This window comes from Apium graveolens, chromosome 5 (genome assembly GCF_009905375.1).
Source record: "Apium graveolens cultivar Ventura chromosome 5, ASM990537v1, whole genome shotgun sequence".
Classification (NCBI taxonomy): domain Eukaryota; kingdom Viridiplantae; phylum Streptophyta; class Magnoliopsida; order Apiales; family Apiaceae; genus Apium; species Apium graveolens.
In genome coordinates, this window is record NC_133651.1 from 22,370,701 (window position 1) to 22,390,317 (window position 19,617).

The following is a 19,617-nucleotide window of genomic DNA, read 5'->3' on the forward strand; positions in this document are numbered from 1 at the left end:
GAGAACAAAAATTCTGGCACAAAATGGCTAAACAAATTTTAGGAAATATATCCTCCAACAAATACCTCTTTTTGAGAGATGTCAAAAGAAGTTATAGAGAGGAAAGGTATTTCTAATGTCTTAATATGTATCTTCTATTTGAACTCTTATGTTGATTCATCACCCAATTCTAAACACTTCTTCATGTTCACAAGATGTCGATAATCTCCATCATCGTCTAATCATAGTAGCCTCGGAAGATTCCACAATAGAAGTTTGCAGTTTCCCGGAGTTCTATCCAGGTCAACACAACCATCTCAAACGAATGCGCCTATCTTAACTTATTCGTTGGTACTATATGTAATAGTCCAACATGAACTTGATATGAGCTCAATCGTCCTCACATAGCTATACACACCCCTACACACTCTCGTTTCTAGTTTACTATAACCCCGGCTCTGATACCAACCTGTAACACCCCCAAATCCGGGGTCAAGGGATTTGGTCGTCACTATGAAACCTCAATCCAAAATAACCTGTTAAATCAATAAATAAATTCCAACGGAAGATATTTATCATCTATGACCCCAAACTAATTCAAGATCTTTTAAGGTTACAATTCTAGAAACAAGAATTCCAAATTCCATAAAAAAAAATTCACTTCCTTTTAAAAACTCTTTTCAACAAATTCCAAACTCAAAGCTAAACCCCCTAGTATAACTTCGAAAAGAAGTATACTAGGCCCAACTATAAAATACACAACTATAATATAATATAAACAACTTTTCATCACAGAACTTACACTAGCCCGTAAACCCTGGACCAACCACCTTCCAAGAGCTTATCATTTGCTTCCTCAAATTATGCGGCTAAACAGCGCAAGTTAATTCTCACTGGAGGTTAAATTTAAGAACAGACAAGTATGAGTGGAAGAAATGCTCAGCAAGATCATTATGACAGATATAGGGTTGTTTTGATATAACACCGACATCTGCAATAGCGCAGATCATTTTAAAATCATAATTGCTGAAACAGAAAATTTATTAAAGAATCGGATAATTGTTTCTCACTGTATTCAAAACTCTTTTCGATATTTTCGAGCGAAATGCTTCAACAATACTTTTAATCTTGACGAGAATAAAACTCATAAAATCGTGTTTACGGAAATATCATAAACAACAATAACAAGAAGCAATGATTATGGATTGAATCATAAACTTTATTCAAAACCAAACTCTTGATATTAATACTTATTTTGTCGTTATATCAAATTAGATATCAATACGAACTTCGATGCTCACAACATCACATACTGAAATCAACATCAATCATCTATACTAATACCACCTTTGATATTTAACAACAAAGTAAGTATCAGCATAAATCAAAAACTGAATCAAAACTGCATTTCACCATTAGTCCAAAACAGAAACATTTGATAAATCATTTATTCTATGAATATCAAAAATGATATGATAATTTAGATTGGGATCATTCTCCGACGAACGTACTATCACATGCTGATCAGCCCGTGTGATAGAAAAAGGTCATGATTCGTAGAAACATATCCCCAAAACACGAGTACTCAAACAAAAAAGGCAATATACCTGCCTGTGGAAAAAATTATGTCATAATATCTCATATGACACTTAGAAATAGCCCTCCGCTGGACCGTCTCTCCCGGTCACTTACGCATTTTGATCCAATCTTAAAACCTTTTTGTTAGATATATTTGATAATGTCATGGCTAATATGTTTTATGTTTAGATTTCAGATCTTATTTGAACAGAACAAATCAGTACTTAACTGATCAGTACTTATACTGGAAGTCAGAACTTAAGGGATATCAGTACTTATGTTATCAGGAGATAGATATCAGAACTTAAGTGCTGAAGGACGATCAGATAAGGACAGTAGCTGATTAAAGTTAAGAAGATCAAGATAAACATAAGAAGAGATATGCATGAAGAAGGAATTCCGTGAAGAATGGAATACTTGGAATAGAAGATATCTGATTGATATATTTTAGGAAGCAGAATTATATTCCATATCAATTAGCGATTATCTTGTAACTGTGTAGTATATAAACACAGACATAGGGTTTACACTATAAGTGTTATCATTATCGAGAATATTATTTATTATAACCCTAGCAGCTCTCGTGATATTTTGTTCATCACTGAGAGATAACAGTTCCAGATTGTAACAGAGTTTATTGTTTAAATAAAGTTTGTTTTCTGTTACATAAGTTCTTGAAGTTTGATTTGATTGTAATAAACACTGTATTCACCCCCTCTACAGTGAAAGTGTGACCTAACAAGTGGTATCAGAGCTATCTGTTAACACACATACAGTTAAAGATCCAAACACAATCATGTCTGACACAGAAACTCCAACTAAGCCTACCAAAACTGAGGAATCATCAAAGACATCAACTCAGAGTCGATATGAGACTATCAGAGTTCCCATATTGAGACCATCTGAATATCCCATATGGAAGGTAAGGATGACCATGTTTCTGGAAGCAACAGATCCAGAATACCTTGATAGAATCAAGGAAGGGCCTCACAAACCTACCAAGCTCGCTGTTGTAGTTGCAGGTGAAGCAGCAATGACCGTACCAAAGGAAAAGAATGATTACACTGCTGAAGATATAGCATCTATTGCTAAGGATGCAAAGGTACGTCACTTATTGCATAGTGCCATTGATAATGTAATGTCAAACAGGGTAATCAACTGCAAGACTGCTAAGGAGATATGGGATGCACTGGAGACAAGGTGTCAAGGAACTGAAACAGTTAAGAAGAACAGAAAGACAATACTCACTCAAGAGTATGAACACTTTGACTCTAGGACTAATGAGTCATTGACTGATGTATATGATAGATTTGTCAAACTCTTGAATGACTTGTCATTAGTAAATAAGGAGTATGATCTTGAAGATACAAACCTCAAATTCCTGTTAGCTCTTTCTGAATGTTGGGATTTGAAGGCAACAACAATAAGAGACAACTACAATCTTGATGAAACAACTCTTGATGAAATCTATGGAATGCTCAAGACTCATGAACTTGAGATGGAACAAAGAAGCAAGAGGAAAGGAGGAAAGTCAAGGACAGTTGCTCTCAAGGTTGAAGAGGAATCCCCCAAACCACCTTCCTCAAAGAAAGATAAGGGTAAAGCTCTTATCATAAAATCTGATACTGAGTCATCAAGTTCTGAGAGTGATGATGACTCAGATTCTGAAAGCTTGCCTAAAACTGATGCTGATGAGGAGATGATGAAGCTGTGTGCTCTTATGGTGAAAGGAATCACAAAGATTGCATACAGGAAGTTCAGGAAGGGAAAGAAGTTTTCCAGGAAAGGCATAAGTTCTGATAAGAAGAATTTCAGAAGATCTGAAGGAAGAGGAGGAAAGTCTGACAGAGGAGATTACGCTAATGTTAAATGTTATAATTGTGGTGAGAAAGGCCACATATCTCCTGATTGCAAGAAGACCAAGAATGACAAAGGCAAAGCTCTTGTCACAAAGCAGAAAAGCTGGACAGACACCTCAGACTCTGAAAGTGAGGAGAACTATGCATTGATGGCAAATGCTGATAAATCAAGTTCTGAGAGCAGTTCTGAAGCTGCTGAAACAAAGGTACCTCAGACTACTTATGCTTTTCATACTGATGATATTAATGAGTTGAGAAGATATCTTAAAACCATGTTTGTTAGTTATAGAGATCAAACTTTAACATGTGAAAGATTAACTTCTGAAAATCTTGCTTTTAGGAAAAGAAATGATTTCTTAGAAAAAGAGTTAGTCATGTTTCATCAAACTCAGCAGGATAGAGATGATGCTTTTTATGTTAGGGATGAAGTGCTAAAAATGAATGAATCTCTAAAAACTGAGTTAGAAAAGGAGAGAGAGATTATCAGAACTTGGACTAACTCTGGCAAAACAACTCAAAATTTGCTAAGCAGTGGAAACTGGAAAGAGGGCTTAGGCTATGGAGAAAATAAAAAAGGAACTGTAGAAATTAAGCCTGTTGATAAGCAAAAGCCGAAGTTAAAACCTGTTAAGTTTGTAACTGAAAAATCCGAAAATGAGAAATCAGAAGTTAAAAAGGAATTAGCTTCTGACAAACTAAAACAGGAAAAGACAGCTGAAGTTAACATAGGCTTAATGACAAAGAAGCAGCTTAAGCATAAGCTGAAAGATGTTAAGAATGCAAACAAGGTAAAATCACCTAGGAAAAACAGGAATGGAAAGGAAGGTGTGAATAAAAGCAATAACTATAAATCTGTTCCTGATGCTCCTAGGAAAGCATGTCATAACTGTGGAAGTTCTAACCATCTGGCTTCTTTTTGCAGGAAGAATAAGAATATTAACTCCTTATCTACAAAGTCAGGAGTTAAGAGTCAGTCTGTTAGATACAAACCACAAAATCCTTGTTTTCATTGTGGTAGTTTATGGCATTCCATTTATACTTGTAAGGAATATCATAGTTTGTACTATGATTATTATCAAATAAAACCTTCTTTAAAGAAAGTTTCTGTTGTTCCTTCTAGTATAAGTTCTGATAAGAAAACTGTTAACATAAAATCTGATGTTAAATTCGCTGCAAATGTTAACAAACCTAAAAAGGCCAAAGGATCCAAGCAAGTCTGGGTCCTTAAAACTAATAATTAGTGGTCTATTTGATTGCAGGGCAGCAGGAAAAATATTTTAGTTCTGGACAGTGGATGTTCAGGACATATGACTGGAAATAAGGCCCTGCTATCAGACTTTGTGGAGAAAGCTGGCCCAAGTGTTTCTTATGGAGATGGCAACATCGGAAAAACTTTGGGATATGGCAATATCAATCTTGGGAATGTCATTATTAAAGATGTAGCTCTGGTCTCAGGACTTAAACACAACTTACTGAGTATAAGTCAAATCTGTGACAGAGGTTATCATGTTGATTTCTTTGCAGAACATTGTGAAATAGTTAGTAAATCTAAAGGAAAAATTGTTCTGAAGGGATTCAGGCGTGGTAACATTTATGAAGCTAAGCTTTCAACAAGTTCTGATGGTTCTGCAATCTGTTTAGTGAGTAGAGCCTCAACTGAAGAAAGCTGGAATTGGCACAAGAAACTCTCTCATTTAAACTTCAACAAGATAAATGAACTGATCAAGAAAGATCTTGTGAGAGGACTGCCAAAATCAGTGTTTGTTCCTGATGGTCTTTGTGACTCATGTCAGAAGGCTAAACAAAGAAAATCTTCGTTCAAGAGCAAGACTGAATCATCAATTCTTGAGCCTTATTATCTACTTCATGTTGATCTATTTGGTCCAGTGAATGTCATGTCTATTGCAAAGAAGAAATATGCGTTGGTCATAGTAGATGAGTTCACCAGATACACATGGGTGTATTTCTTGCACACAAAAAGTGAAACTGCATCTATCCTGATTGATCATGTCAAACATCTGGATAAATTGATCAAAGATTCTGTGAAAATTTTGAGGAGTGATAATGGCACTGAATTCAAGAATTTGATAATGGAAGAGTTCTGCAAAAATCATGGAATAAAGCAGGAATTTTCTGCTCCTGGAACTCCACAGCAAAATGGAGTTGTTGAAAGGAAGAATAGAACTCTAATTGAAGCTGCACGAACAATGCTTGAAGAAGCAAAGCTTCCAACCTATTTCTGGGCTGAAGCTGTGCAGACTGCTTGTTTTACTCAAAATGCAACACTCATTAACAAGCATGGAAAAACACCATATGAGATGGTGAAGAACAAAAAGCCAAATCTCAAATACTTTCATGTATTTGGATGTAAGTGTTTTGTTCTCAAGACTCATCCTGAACAGCTATCCAAGTTTGATCTAAAAGCTGATGAGGGAATCTTTGTAGGATATCCACTTTCTACAAAAGCCTTCAGAGTCTATAATTTGAGAACAAAAGTGGTCATGGAATCTATCAATGTCTCTTTTGATGACAAGAAGATCACTGGACTTGAAGATTGCATTGATCATGATAAGCTGAGATTTGAAAATGAAGATTCATATTCTGATACCTCAAGTCCTGACAGTCTAAGTCCTGATACTGTAAATTCTGATGGATTAAACTCTGATGTTATTGAAACTGTGGTGACTACGTCAAAGGAAGATGCACCAATGCAGGGGGAGCATACTCAAGATATTATCACATCTCAAGAAGCATCAGAACATACATCTGGCTCTTCAAATTCTGATTCGTCAAGTTCTGATAAGCCAAGTACTGACAGTGCTGAAAATCTAAATACTGAAGGATCCAACTCAGAGAGCATAGTTTCAGGGGGAGCATCAGAAAATGAAACCGAAGACAGCATGAATCATGGGGGAGCATCCAGTTCTAGAGAAAATCTTCCATCTGCAAGGAAGTGGACAAAATCACATACACCTGATTTAATAATTGGAAATCCTGAGGCAGGTGCCAGAACTAGAACAGGTACTTCGAATGAATGTCTTTACAATTCTTTTCTCTCTCAGTCTGAGCCAAAGAAAGTGGAAGAAGCTCTTCAAGATGCTGATTGGGTGCAAGCAATGCAGGAAGAGTTGAATGAATTTGAAAGAAACAAAGTCTGGACCTTAGTGCCAAGACCCAAGAATAGATCGGTTGTTGGTACAAAGTGGGTATTCAGAAACAAAACTGACAGTGATGGCATAATTGTAAGGAACAAGGCAAGGCTGGTTGCAAAAGGATATTCTCAACAGGAGGGAATTGACTATGATGAAACATTTGCTCCAGTTGCTAGGTTAGAAGCCATAAGGATATTCATGGCTTATGCTGCTCACAAAAAGTTTACTGTCTTTCAAATGGATGTGAAAAGTGCTTTTCTCAATGGAGAATTGGAAGAGGAAGTATATGTTGAACAACCTCCAGGCTTTGTAGATTCCAAACATCCAGATTATGTCTACAGGCTTGATAAAGCACTTTATGGACTTAAGCAAGCTCCTAGAGCATGGTATGAGACTTTAGCTCAGTTTCTTCTGGAAAGTGGATTCAACAGAGGAACTATTGACAAAACATTGTTTTATCTCAACCATGGCAAGGACTTACTTTTGATCCAGATTTATGTTGATGATATTATTTTTGGGTCTCCAAATGACAAACTTTGCAAAAAGTTTGCCAACCTAATGCAGTCAAGATATCAGATGAGTATGATGGGAGAACTTAGTTATTTTCTGGGCCTTCAAGTCAAGCAGAGTGAAGAAGGAACTTTTATTTGTCAATCTAAGTACACCAGAAACTTGCTGAAAAAATTTGGAATGCAAGACTGTTCAAGTGCATCCACTCCCATGGCCACTGCAACAAAACTGGATAAGGATACTGGTAATTCAGTAGATATTACTGATTACAGAGGTATGATTGGCTCACTTCTCTATCTAACTGCTAGTAGACCAGATATCATGTTTGCTACCTGTCTTTGTGCAAGATTTCAAGCAGATCCAAGAGAACCTCACTTAACAGCTGTAAAAAGAATCTTTAAGTATCTTAAAGGAACAGCTGATCTAGGATTATGGTATCCTAGAGAATCAGATTTTAAATTAATAGGTTACTCAGATGCAGATTTTGCAGGTTGCAAAATTGACAGGAAAAGCACAAGTGGTAGCTGCCAATTTCTTGGAGGCAGGTTGGTTTCTTGGTATAGCAAGAAACAAAAGTCAATTTCCACATCAACTGCAGAAGCAGAGTATATTGCTGCAGGAAGCTGCTGTGCACAGATTCTCTGGATGAAGAATCAGTTACTAGATTATGGGTTAACGTATTTCAAAATCCCTATTTACTGTGATAATCAAAGTGCTATTGCTATGACAGGTAATCCAGTTCAACACTCTATGACAAAGCACATCAGCATCAGGTACCATTTCATTAGGGAACATGTGGATGAAGGTACAGTGGAATTGCATTTTGTTCCCACAGATCAACAAGTAGCAGATATCTTCACAAAACCACTGTGTGAAGCTACATTTTCAAAATTGGTAAATGAACTTGGAATGATTTCAGGTTCTTTCTCTAAATCTGCTTAAACTTGTTCTATGTTATCAGACTTTATGATCAGTATTTACAGAATTAATCTCTTTGTATATTCTGTGCATTAATTGATAAATGTCTTTAAGTACTGACTGTTGTCTGATATATGTTTCTAAACTCTGATAAGTGATATGTCTGTTTCAGTAACTATTCAATCCTATGAGGATAACTGTGCTAGATACTGACCTACTAGTCTTCAATAAACAAATGATCCCATGAAAGAAGTAATTATTTCTGTGGAAATCTTATGACACAAGCAAATTCTGATAACTGAGCTTAGTTAAGTTTACTTTGTATATCTTATTACTAAGTCACAAATTAGAATAATGCTACTCATCTGTTTAAGTTCTGATTCTAGTAAAACTGCTGAATGTACTAAGTGCTGATAAACCTCACTTATCAAAAGAAGAAGAACAATAATCAAAGAATAATATCAGGTACTCCTTTGAGATCTAGAGTAAAAATGTGAAAGGGACGACCCAAGTGCATTGCTGGTATTAAGTAAATATGCATTAGAAAAGCAAAATATTTTCTTGGTGACTTTTCACACTCTATGATTACTGGAGAAATACTCTGATAATAGCATAAATTCTGATAAACAGTCGTGACTCACTTACACTGAGAAGCCTCTGTAAAATAGAATTTCAAAAGATGCATAAAATTAGCACAAAAACAGTAGAGGTGAACTCATGCATGAACTCATTTATCAGTAGGTTTCAGGATAATGGCAGCTCTTTAGCAAAATTTTAATTATGACTTATTTCTAAGATGTACTGAAGTAGATCAGACTTTACTCTTTGTCTGTTATTTAGCTTAATGCACACACACATCACTCCATATGAATGATGAAATTTCTGTGGTGGTCTATGTTATTTTAGATCAACAGTCATTGTGTCACTTTTGCACAAATTCTGAGGACAAGTTCTAGTTACACGTTCTGATGATTAAGTTCTGACGTTCATAACTAAGAACTTGTATGAGTATTTACTAAGATAGATATTCCTTGTTCGAGTTAAGACATTATGTTCTGATGACTGTTAAGTTCTGGTATAGGTCTAAGTTCTGATTTTTCAGTCTAACCCTTTACTTGACTTATCTGTGAATAAAATTTGGTAACAGTCTCAGATTAATTTCGAAATGTTGGAGATACTGATGAAGCTGAGAAGGCAACTTCTCAGAAGGATTCTGCAATTGGGGGTTCTAGGCTTCTCAAGAGGCTTAGACGTATGACGGTTCCTGCAACTCCCAAGGAATCCAAATCAACAAGGAAGTACAAGAAACAGAGGGCACAGAGGCCAGTTTCAGATGATGAGAAGGAAGCAGCTAAGGAAGGGGATCAGGAATCTCTGATCTCACAAGACAAGGAATTTGCTCCAGTCACTTCTTCTCCATCAACTCCATCTCAGGAACCTGTATCTGACAAGGCTAATTCACCTTCTATATCTCTTGTTGATCCAGGCACAAGTGCTGAAATTGATATTCAGGACTTGGTTGTGCCTGAAATACTTTTCTTAGAAGCTCCAACAGCAAATAATCCTTCCACAACACCTGTTACTGATGCTGTTCAAACTCCTGAGTTATCACTAACACCTTCTCTGCATCAAGATGATGATCAGATTTTAGGTGAGCATCAGGATATGGCTGTTGATCAGAACTTAGTATCAGATCAGCAATTAGAGGATGTTGAAGCCTCCATTGCTACTCATACAGTTGTCTTATCAGAAGATACTGATTCTTTAAGTTCTGATGCTGCAAATGTTGGAGATACTGGTAAAGCTGCTACAACTGTAGATGCTGATGAAGCAGGTCCTTCAGGACATACTCCTCCTAAGTCTGAACTGCTAAAGGAGTTTGTTATCAGGGATGCACCAGTACCTTGGAGTGAAACTCCTGCAGGTCAGGAGTGGACTAAGGAATGGAACTCAGTTTCATGTGTTCCAAATGCTTTACATCTTGCTGAGCACTTAACTAAAGCTGATGAAATGTTACATTCTGATGATTTTAAAATCCAGCTTAGAGTCACTGCATTGAGTACTAAACATCTACAAGGTCTTCATTCCAACACTCATGCAGAGCTACACAAGATTCAGGAGAACTTTATTAAACAGGAACAAGTTTGGAAACTTGATAAGAAAAAGTTCTTCCAACCTACCATTGACAGGGTTGCTTATATTGAGAAAACTCAAGAGAAGCAACAAGCTCAGATTGATCAAATTCTGACAAATCAAGCTTCTCAGCAATCGCAACTTACTGAAATCCAGACCTCAGTGGAACTACTTATCTCTCTTTTATTACCTGCTGATGCCAAAAAGGGGGAGAAAGTAATTAAGTCCAAATGCAAAACCAACAAGTCACTGCAAGGAAAGGATGATGGAAAAGATGACCAAGGAAACTCTGGAATGGGTGGTGGTCATAGTCAAGGTAGAAGGTTTACATCAAGACAAGCTAGTCACAGAACAAGTTCTGATACTGGGAAAAGAATAAGTTCTGCTGCTGGTAAAAGGATAAGTTCTGATGAACTTCTAGATCTTGATGAGGAAATGTCAAGACAGTTATTTCTTCAAGAAAATCCAGGGATGGACTTGGAAAGTTTAAAGGAAGAAGAAGCCAGACTTAAATCAGAGAAAGTCACATCTAAATCTGAAGCTTCTGGTAAAAAGTTACTTCCAAAACCTAAAGGCATTGTGATCAAAGAAAGGATACATACTGAAGAAACTTTGGCTAGATCACAACCACAGATAGATCCAAGATCCAAGGGTAAAGAAAAGGTTGGTGAACCTATCAAGCCTTATGTACCTCCTGATGAAGAAGAAATTACTGATGGAAAAGATAATCTTGCTCTGACTTCAAGAAAAGTTCTTAAAACAACCTCTGACATGGCTCAAGTTGTTCAGAGTCAAGAAATTGTAAGTTCTGATATTCAGAAGAAGCAAGTAACCTCTGACAGTGCTCAAGTTAACTTGATATCAGAAAATAAATCTAAAACACTCCTACCAGGATTCACTAAAGCAAAACAGACTCAATCTTTGAAGACTACTTCAAGTGGTTTTGAAGCAAGAGTAGTTACTGGAAAGGAAGCTAGAGATAAAACTGGATTGGGAAGTGCTGATGAAAGAAGAGTACACAACACTACCGATGATCCAACTTCCTTGAGTGAACCAGGTATTGGAGCAACTCCTGAGAGATTGAATCAACTAGAATCTGTACAGATGGTTTACCATACCTTCTTGAAAGAATACATCATGTTGTATTTCATGACAGATGGTAGGGTTTATCATATAAGACAAAATGCCATTCCATTGAAGTATTTTGAAGAATTGGAGCATGTATTATTCTTACTTCAAGTGGATGACAGAATAACAGAGACTGCTGCAAACTACTTAAAGGAACAGATTCAGAGACAGAAAAGACTTTATTCTGTTAAGTCTGACAGCAGATATGTTCCAAAGTACAGAAATCACAATGGTGATATTGTTGATATGAAGCCTAATACTGCACAGATCAGAACATATCTTGGTATTAAGGGGCTTGAATTCAATCTAGAGTCTAACAAAGCTTATGTCATAAGACTAGATCGGGAGTTGAGAAAAGCAAAGATTAATGATCTCAGAGCTGCAATATTTCAAACTGGTGAAGATACTGCAGAGCTTAAAGATGTCAAACTGATGAACTCAGATATACTGAGAAATGTTTGTTGAAGAATTATCTCAGAACAACTCCTGACATCAGAGAGATCAGAAAATGATGAAGCCAAGTCGAAGATCTACAACTGCTTAAATTCTGATATTTATACAGATTGAAGTTGTTATTAGAAGTTGAATTGGTAAAAACTTTAAGGACTGTAAGTTGTAGTTATCTTGTCTATTTCTCATGCATTTGTACTTAATGTTTTTGACATCATCAAATATCTGTTAAACTTGTATATTTTGTTAATTTACAAGTTGGGGGAGATTGTTAGATATATTTGATAATGTCATGGCTAATATGTTTTATGTTTAGATTTCAGATCTTATTTGAACAGAACAAATCAGTACTTAACTGATCAGTACTTATACTGGAAGTCAGAACTTAAGGGATATCAGTACTTATGTTATCAGGAGATAGATATCAGAACTTAAGTGCTGAAGGACGATCAGGTAAGGACAGTAGCTGATTAAAGTTAAGAAGATCAAGATAAACATAAGAAGAGATATGCATGAAGAAGGAATTCCGTGAAGAATGGAATACTTGGAATAGAAGATATCTGATTGATATATTTTAGGAAGCAGAATTATATTCCATATCAATTAGCGATTATCTTGTAACTGTGTAGTATATAAACACAGACATAGGGTTTACACTATAAGTGTTATCATTATCGAGAATATTATTTATTATAACCCTAGCAGCTCTCGTGATATTTTGTTCATCACTGAGAGATAACAGTTCCAGATTGTAACAGAGTTTATTGTTTAAATAAAGTTTGTTTTCTGTTACATAAGTTCTTGAAGTTTGATTTGATTGTAATAAACACTGTATTCACCCCCTCTACAGTGAAAGTGTGACCTAACACTTTTATTAAGAAGGGGTCATAATAATCGACACCCAAAATAATTTTATTTCCCCCATTTTCTTGGGTAGGAATATTCGCAACCAAATCATTTTTCTCAAAATCTAAAACATTTATAAACCCGATAATTGGATAAGTAAAAATACTTGACTATTCTGAACGTAGAATAGCAGATGCGTATTTGCATAAACAGAATTATTTAATTCAGCGATATGTAAAACATTTATCTATTTTGAGCTGAGAATAGGGAAAAAAAATACTTGCATGAAAAGATTTAAAATAAATATCACTTGAACAATAAGTGATGATAGAGATACTTGCCTTTGGGTTTTTAGCAGTTAGTCACACTCGCAATAACACAATTATCTTAGTCTGGCATCTCAAGGCATCAACGTCTTTTTTTCGCTAAATCTCTGATCTGCTGCTCATGCAGTGCTGCAACCCAAGATTCCATACTATTCAACTCTAGTCTTCATCCATACCATCTGGTCTTGATCTTCTTGAAAGACTCGTATCTATTATTAAAATATACAACTTTAATCGTCTAAACGATAATTACTCGACGAATTACGCGTCAAAACTCTATCGTCTACCAATACGATAGCCCGCATATAAAGAAGACAGCCAAATACAAGACTTATAACCCACGTACGCACGTATTTCACATAGCACATAAACACATAACTCACGTATCACATAATTCGTATAACACATGCCTCGGTTCGTTAAAAGGGTCGACCCGGTACGGTTAAAACTGAAATCGGGTCAAAAATATAATTTATTGATCAGCTACTAACTCAGAATGACTCACAAATTAAATGACCTTGTAATACAAAAGAAATTAGGTCTCGAAAGTATTTTTAATAAAAGCAGAATATTTTTCTGAGTCTACACGCGTTCGTTTCGTATTAAACGGACGAACGGTTTATTTTCTACGAATAAAATACGAACAATTAGGAATTAATTAATTAATAATAAAATTAATTAATTTTTAAATACAAAAATATAATTTTTAAAAGCTTAAAAACAATTTTTAGGAATTATTTGAATTAATTATAAATAATTGTATTTTATTTAACTATTTATAAATAAAATTAATTGATGAAATGAATTAATCAATTAATTAAATATATAAATAATCAATTAAAATAAATTTTAAATAATTAAAACAAATATGGATTTTTGAAAATAATAAATAATAAAAGAAAATAATTTTTGGAATATTAAAATAATTCAGTTAATTATTAAATAATTAACCAAATTAATTTTTGAAATTAAAAATGATTTTCGGAAATTTAAAACTGAATTTTGAATTAAAATAAAAAGGAAATTGACAGAAACAGTTTGTAAGATTTTGAAAAAGGGAAAAAAGAATCAAACCCGGGTCAATTGACCGGGTCGCCAAGAACCTATCCGGTTCCGGGTTGAACACCGGCTGGTTTCTGAAAATTGCCCAGATTCCGGCGGCATTTGGCCGGACTCCGGCGATCCCAATTCCTGGCCAAAACGAATCGTTTTGGTCCAGTTTTTTGATGGGGTTTCATCCAACCCATTCCACAACCCTGATTTCACACATAACATCAACGTCAGCCCGCCAGAACCAAAAATCCGGCCAAAACGGCCATAACTTCCGGTGAGTTCGAAGTAAGTCCGGCGAATGATTGAAATCGTCCAATTTTAACTCAAAATCAACAAACAACATACCAAAATGAAGCCCAGAACGTTTATAATCTATCAATATCATCTAAATCCTCAACCAACAACAGAATAATCTAGAAGAATTAAAAGTTCAAAACGAAAAAAAAATGAAAATTCGCCCATAAACATTCTGAACTACAACATCAACAAAAATCATATAAATCACTTCCTGGGATCATTCTAAAGCTATTGGTAACTTCAAAAACAATCAGATATCAACAGAAATCAAAAACGATTTCAAGAACAAACACTTAAAAGTCGATTTTACCAATACTCGATCTTAGGGGCTGAAAGTGGTATCAAATTAACGGGCTTGTTGAGAGCTTTGATTTGGTATATAGAGCGTCAACAGAGGATCAACCAATCTCCTGAAATAGTTGGATGAAGTTGAAGAACAAATTTGACCCCCAAAATTGTGTTCTTGATATTTGTTTTTAATAAAAATAAAAATGAAATATACTAATCATTTAGGCCATTTATATTTTTGACAAATAAATACCCCTAAAATCAATTAAGGGTGTTTTATTCCCATAAATAAAATAATTAAGACTCAAAATTATAATTACGGGGAATAATTTTAAAAACAGTAAAATATAAAATTTGTATCAAAATTCCCCAAAAATTGCGAATAATGCAAAAATGCTGCGTATTTCAAATACGAATGATTTTATGAAAATTAAAACGTGAATTTTTTGGGCTTTGACGTCCCGTGGGGTCCTGGCCCGTTAATTTTGAAAAACCGAAACGATTCCTAAATTAACAGAAAACCCCGAAAACACATAAAATACATTCAAACGCATAGAAAATGAGATAAAACGAGTACCTCGATAAAGACGCCAATAAATACGCGTCCAGATTGCAGATCAATTCATATAAATGCATTATAAACACGTAACAAGTATCCTATTGGATCATATCGGATCCGAAAATAGATTACTTAGCCGTTAAGTAACTATAAAATGATTCAATTTAATATCAGATTTAGATTTTTATCAAAACCGGGCTTCTTATAAAATACTTTATACGAAAATAATGTAATAATATCTCGTCTTTCGATAATACGGGTTTTGTTGATTTATCAAAACGATTGTCGTATCGAAAATTGTACGCTGGGACGCGTACGGGTCAAACCGTAATCCGGATTGAAAAAGTTAAAACACGGAAAATGTCTGAAATTACCAGATTATGTTAGAAAGGAGTTTTCGGAAGATTTTCAGGTTGTAAAAATGCAAAAACGGTTGAAGTTGGACCATTCCATGCTTTATAAAATTGTTTGGTAAATACTTAAAAAATAATTAATAAATCCATAAATCATTATAAAATCATATAACAGCCCAAAAATTACCAGAAAAATATCATAATTATCTATATTTTATCCTGAACATATAAAAAGTAAAATACTCAAAGAATATGATATATAAACATCCAAAGCATTAACTCCAATTACCAGATAATTTTCTAAAATTCACATAAAATCACATAATAATTCCAAATAATAATAATAATAATATTTGAAAATATGAGATATTACATCAGTGATGAATTTGAAAATTTAAAGATGATATTACACAATTTAACAGTCTATGTTAAAGGCCAACACATTTTTAACGGTGGTGCAAGTATTTAGAACTTCACTGATGTGATTGCAAGTTAATTACAAGTTCATGATGCGATTGAGAGCTTTTTTAACTTGGTTACTCACTTGCAAGTTACTAGTGACTACAGTGACCAAATAGCCATTCTACCCCTAAAAAATATAACTCACCTTTTTGTTCACAAATTGAAAATTAGTAGAAATTTTCAAATCTCGAATTACCTTAAAAAAGTATGCCATTCTACCCCTAAAAAATATAACTCACCTTTTTGTTCACAAATTGAAAATTAGTAGAAATTTTCAAATCTCGAATTACCTTAAAAAAGTATGATACCCAAAAATCTAAACATACTATTATGAATTTGAATACTAAATTACTACATACTAATATAAACTCTTTGATTCTACATATATACACTGTTTGGTTCTACTCACCAAAGACTGCAAAGACACATTCACTCAAGTTGTAAATTAAAAAATTACTCAAAATATAAAATCACCAGTGTACTGTTCAAACCAAACAACCTAGCAAGTAGCAACACAACTTAATCCAGTAAAATAACAAAAAAGGACTCAATTCAAATACTCAAATATGATTATATTGCAGAAAAGATTATTCAAATAGTAAGCAATATTGAAGAAAAAGCCATAATTTAATACCAAATACAATGAAACAGGAACACTTGGATACACATTGATTTTAGGGTTGAAAGAAATACCAAAGTTATGGAGTTAATACATATAACGAATCAAAAAACACATTAGATATTTGTTAAGATTTTAAGCTCGAGGAATCAACCAAGCTTGCAAATTACAATCGCAGCCGATCGGAATTTACAGAGGTGACTTGAGTCGCAATTGACGTCGAGATGATCAGAATCGTAGATTCGCGACAGCCTCCTGTGCTTGTTGTATTTTAATGATAAAAGCTTTAACAATCGGAGAGTTCTATATTTAATAACATAATGTGTAGGAATCCTGCTTTTTCGATTATCTTATGATGATTTATAAGTGCATATGATTATTTTATGTTATCAGTATTATATCAAAGAAGGAACATTAAAAAAAAATCGGTAGTGGTTCGATCATTTAAAAAAATCAGTTGCCTGTAATATGGTCATTTAATTAACATCCGTTGGGTTGGGGTGTAAAATTTATATATCACAGAAAATATTGAATTATTATTTATAATATTAATGATAAAAATAACCATGTATTTCACGATTAAATTTTGAAATTGTTCTAACAATTACAATATATACAACAAGGATTCATATACTAAAAAACACGAAACTCATTTAATTAGAATGAGAATTATATTGCACGAGATAATTAAATAGAAATTATATTATCATTCTCGTGAATCACATTAAATATTATAATCCTACACCTCTTGGCATATATATAATCTAATCAACAAAGAACATGTTCTTAGTATTTTCCGGAAAAAAAAATATGTTTCTAGTCATATCCACTATCGTTACGCTTGTTTGGCAAATATAATAAGTCAACTTAATTACTTGTAAGCCCACGACAGATTATCGACGAGTGTTTGTTAACCCGACTTATAAGTTGAATTTACAACTTATAAGCTGATAAGTTGAAGGTTAGTAACGACGTACTTTTTCACAACTTATTTTAATTTTTTTACTTTTTATTAATTTTAATTTTAAAATATATAATTTTAAATGTTAATCTAACTTAAAATATAAGAATTAAGATAATTTAATTTATATATATTTATTTTAGCTCATTTATGCAAAAAAAACTGACTTATAGACAAAATTATCTAAACACTTATATAACTTATAAGTATTTATCTATTTATCACTTTTAAATTACTTATTCATTTTAAGTCGTAAGTTACTTATTTTAAGATTTCTCAAACGGGTCAAAATTGTCAACTTATTGTTTTAACGCTTCTTTCTTAATATTAATGCTCCCATTTAAATTTGTTAAATAATGTAACTTATCACTTAAAGTTAAATGGTGTCACATAAGTAATATAAATATCATAACTTATAAGTTATTTAAATAATTTTAGGTAAAAGTTACTTATAAGTTGATAATATGTTTGATAATCATAAGTTATAAGTTAAATAATTAAATAAAATTACTTATTACAATTATTTAATACATAAACTTTAACTAAAAAGATTAAATTTAAGCACAAATATTTTCAAAAAACTAAAAGTTTAAAAATATATTCCATTATTTCTACAAAACACGAGCACCCTAAAATTAGTAAAATGAAAAAGAAAACAATGCAACTTGTGTGGTGAACAAATCTGAGTAAAACAAATAGAACAAGAATAAAAATAAATTGACGTGATTTATCTATTATATCTATTATATATGAACATGGGGCTTTACCCTATTTAGTAAATTAGTTATATGCCCCTTTAATTTTATTAGAATGAAAAAATTAAGTTTTTGATTGGAATTGAGCCCAAAACCTCAAGAACTTGGATGGACTTAAAATCACTAACTACATTTCTAGGTAGCACCCTTAATGTGTTAATTTTAAAACTCTTTTTTAATAATTAAATTTGTATATATTATATAAAGGATGTGAATATGTAATAATTAAAATTCAAGTTAGACGAAGAATAACTTACGAGAATCAAATATAAATTTTATATAAAATACACATACATCATATCATCTATTTTAATTGTTATGCTATGGCACTACATGTGCTTTAGTATATATAGAGACCGGGTGTTTCACTTGATGAGCTGCCAATAGTCACATTTACCGACATAATATGTTGTTAAAAGTGTAAGGATCAATTTTACACATCTTAGAAATATGATTATTTATAATCAAGTATTACCAATTATTACGGAATCACTAAATTACATCCATCGTGACCAACAAATTTTTTAATATAATTTATAAAAAATTAACACAAATTCAAAAAAAATTAAAATTCTGAGATTCAAAACATTAATCAAAATTGGTGGAGATATCATAAATTTAAGAGTAAATCGTCTCATATATCATCACATATATCGCTATTATATCCACCATCTCAGTTATTATCACCACACTCTGAAAAGAATTGAATTATGATAATTTAACGAAATGTTATTAGAGATGAATGAAATACATTATGTGGGAGGAGGATGAACAAATATGAAGTTATCAAAGGATGAGAGAATGCAGTTAAGTAGAAAAATAATATGCATATATACGAAGCAGATTTAAATATAGTATGGTAACAGGAGTGTAGTTGGAGAGTAGCCGACATGATGAAAAATGAGAAGACCATTAAAATAAGTTGGAGTAGATATAGCGTATGAAAATTCTTAAAAGTGATGATAGATCTATTAAAAATATCGTGTCTAAGATTTTAAATAGTTAGAAATGAGAGACTTGGATTGTGTCTCGATCCTCATTTGAAGGTGAATTCTCATTTGAGTAGGTGTGTGTATACAAATTCATAATTTATATTTAATATGTGTGATTTGTATTATAATTTATAAGCTATATAATATATTTTAGTTCCTGAATTAAACAATCTCAATTACATGGAAAGTGTCGATGTTACGTCTAATTTTTTTTAAAGAAAATGTTACTAATATTTTTTGAAAAACAATTGTCGTCGTACTTAAGAAATTCAGTATGGTTAACGTATTAAAAAATTATTTTATATAATATAGGGAGCAAATAAAATTTACAAAATAATATTTTTCAATTAATATCACGTAGAAGATGGTATAAACTAATGAGTCGTACACCTAATCAAC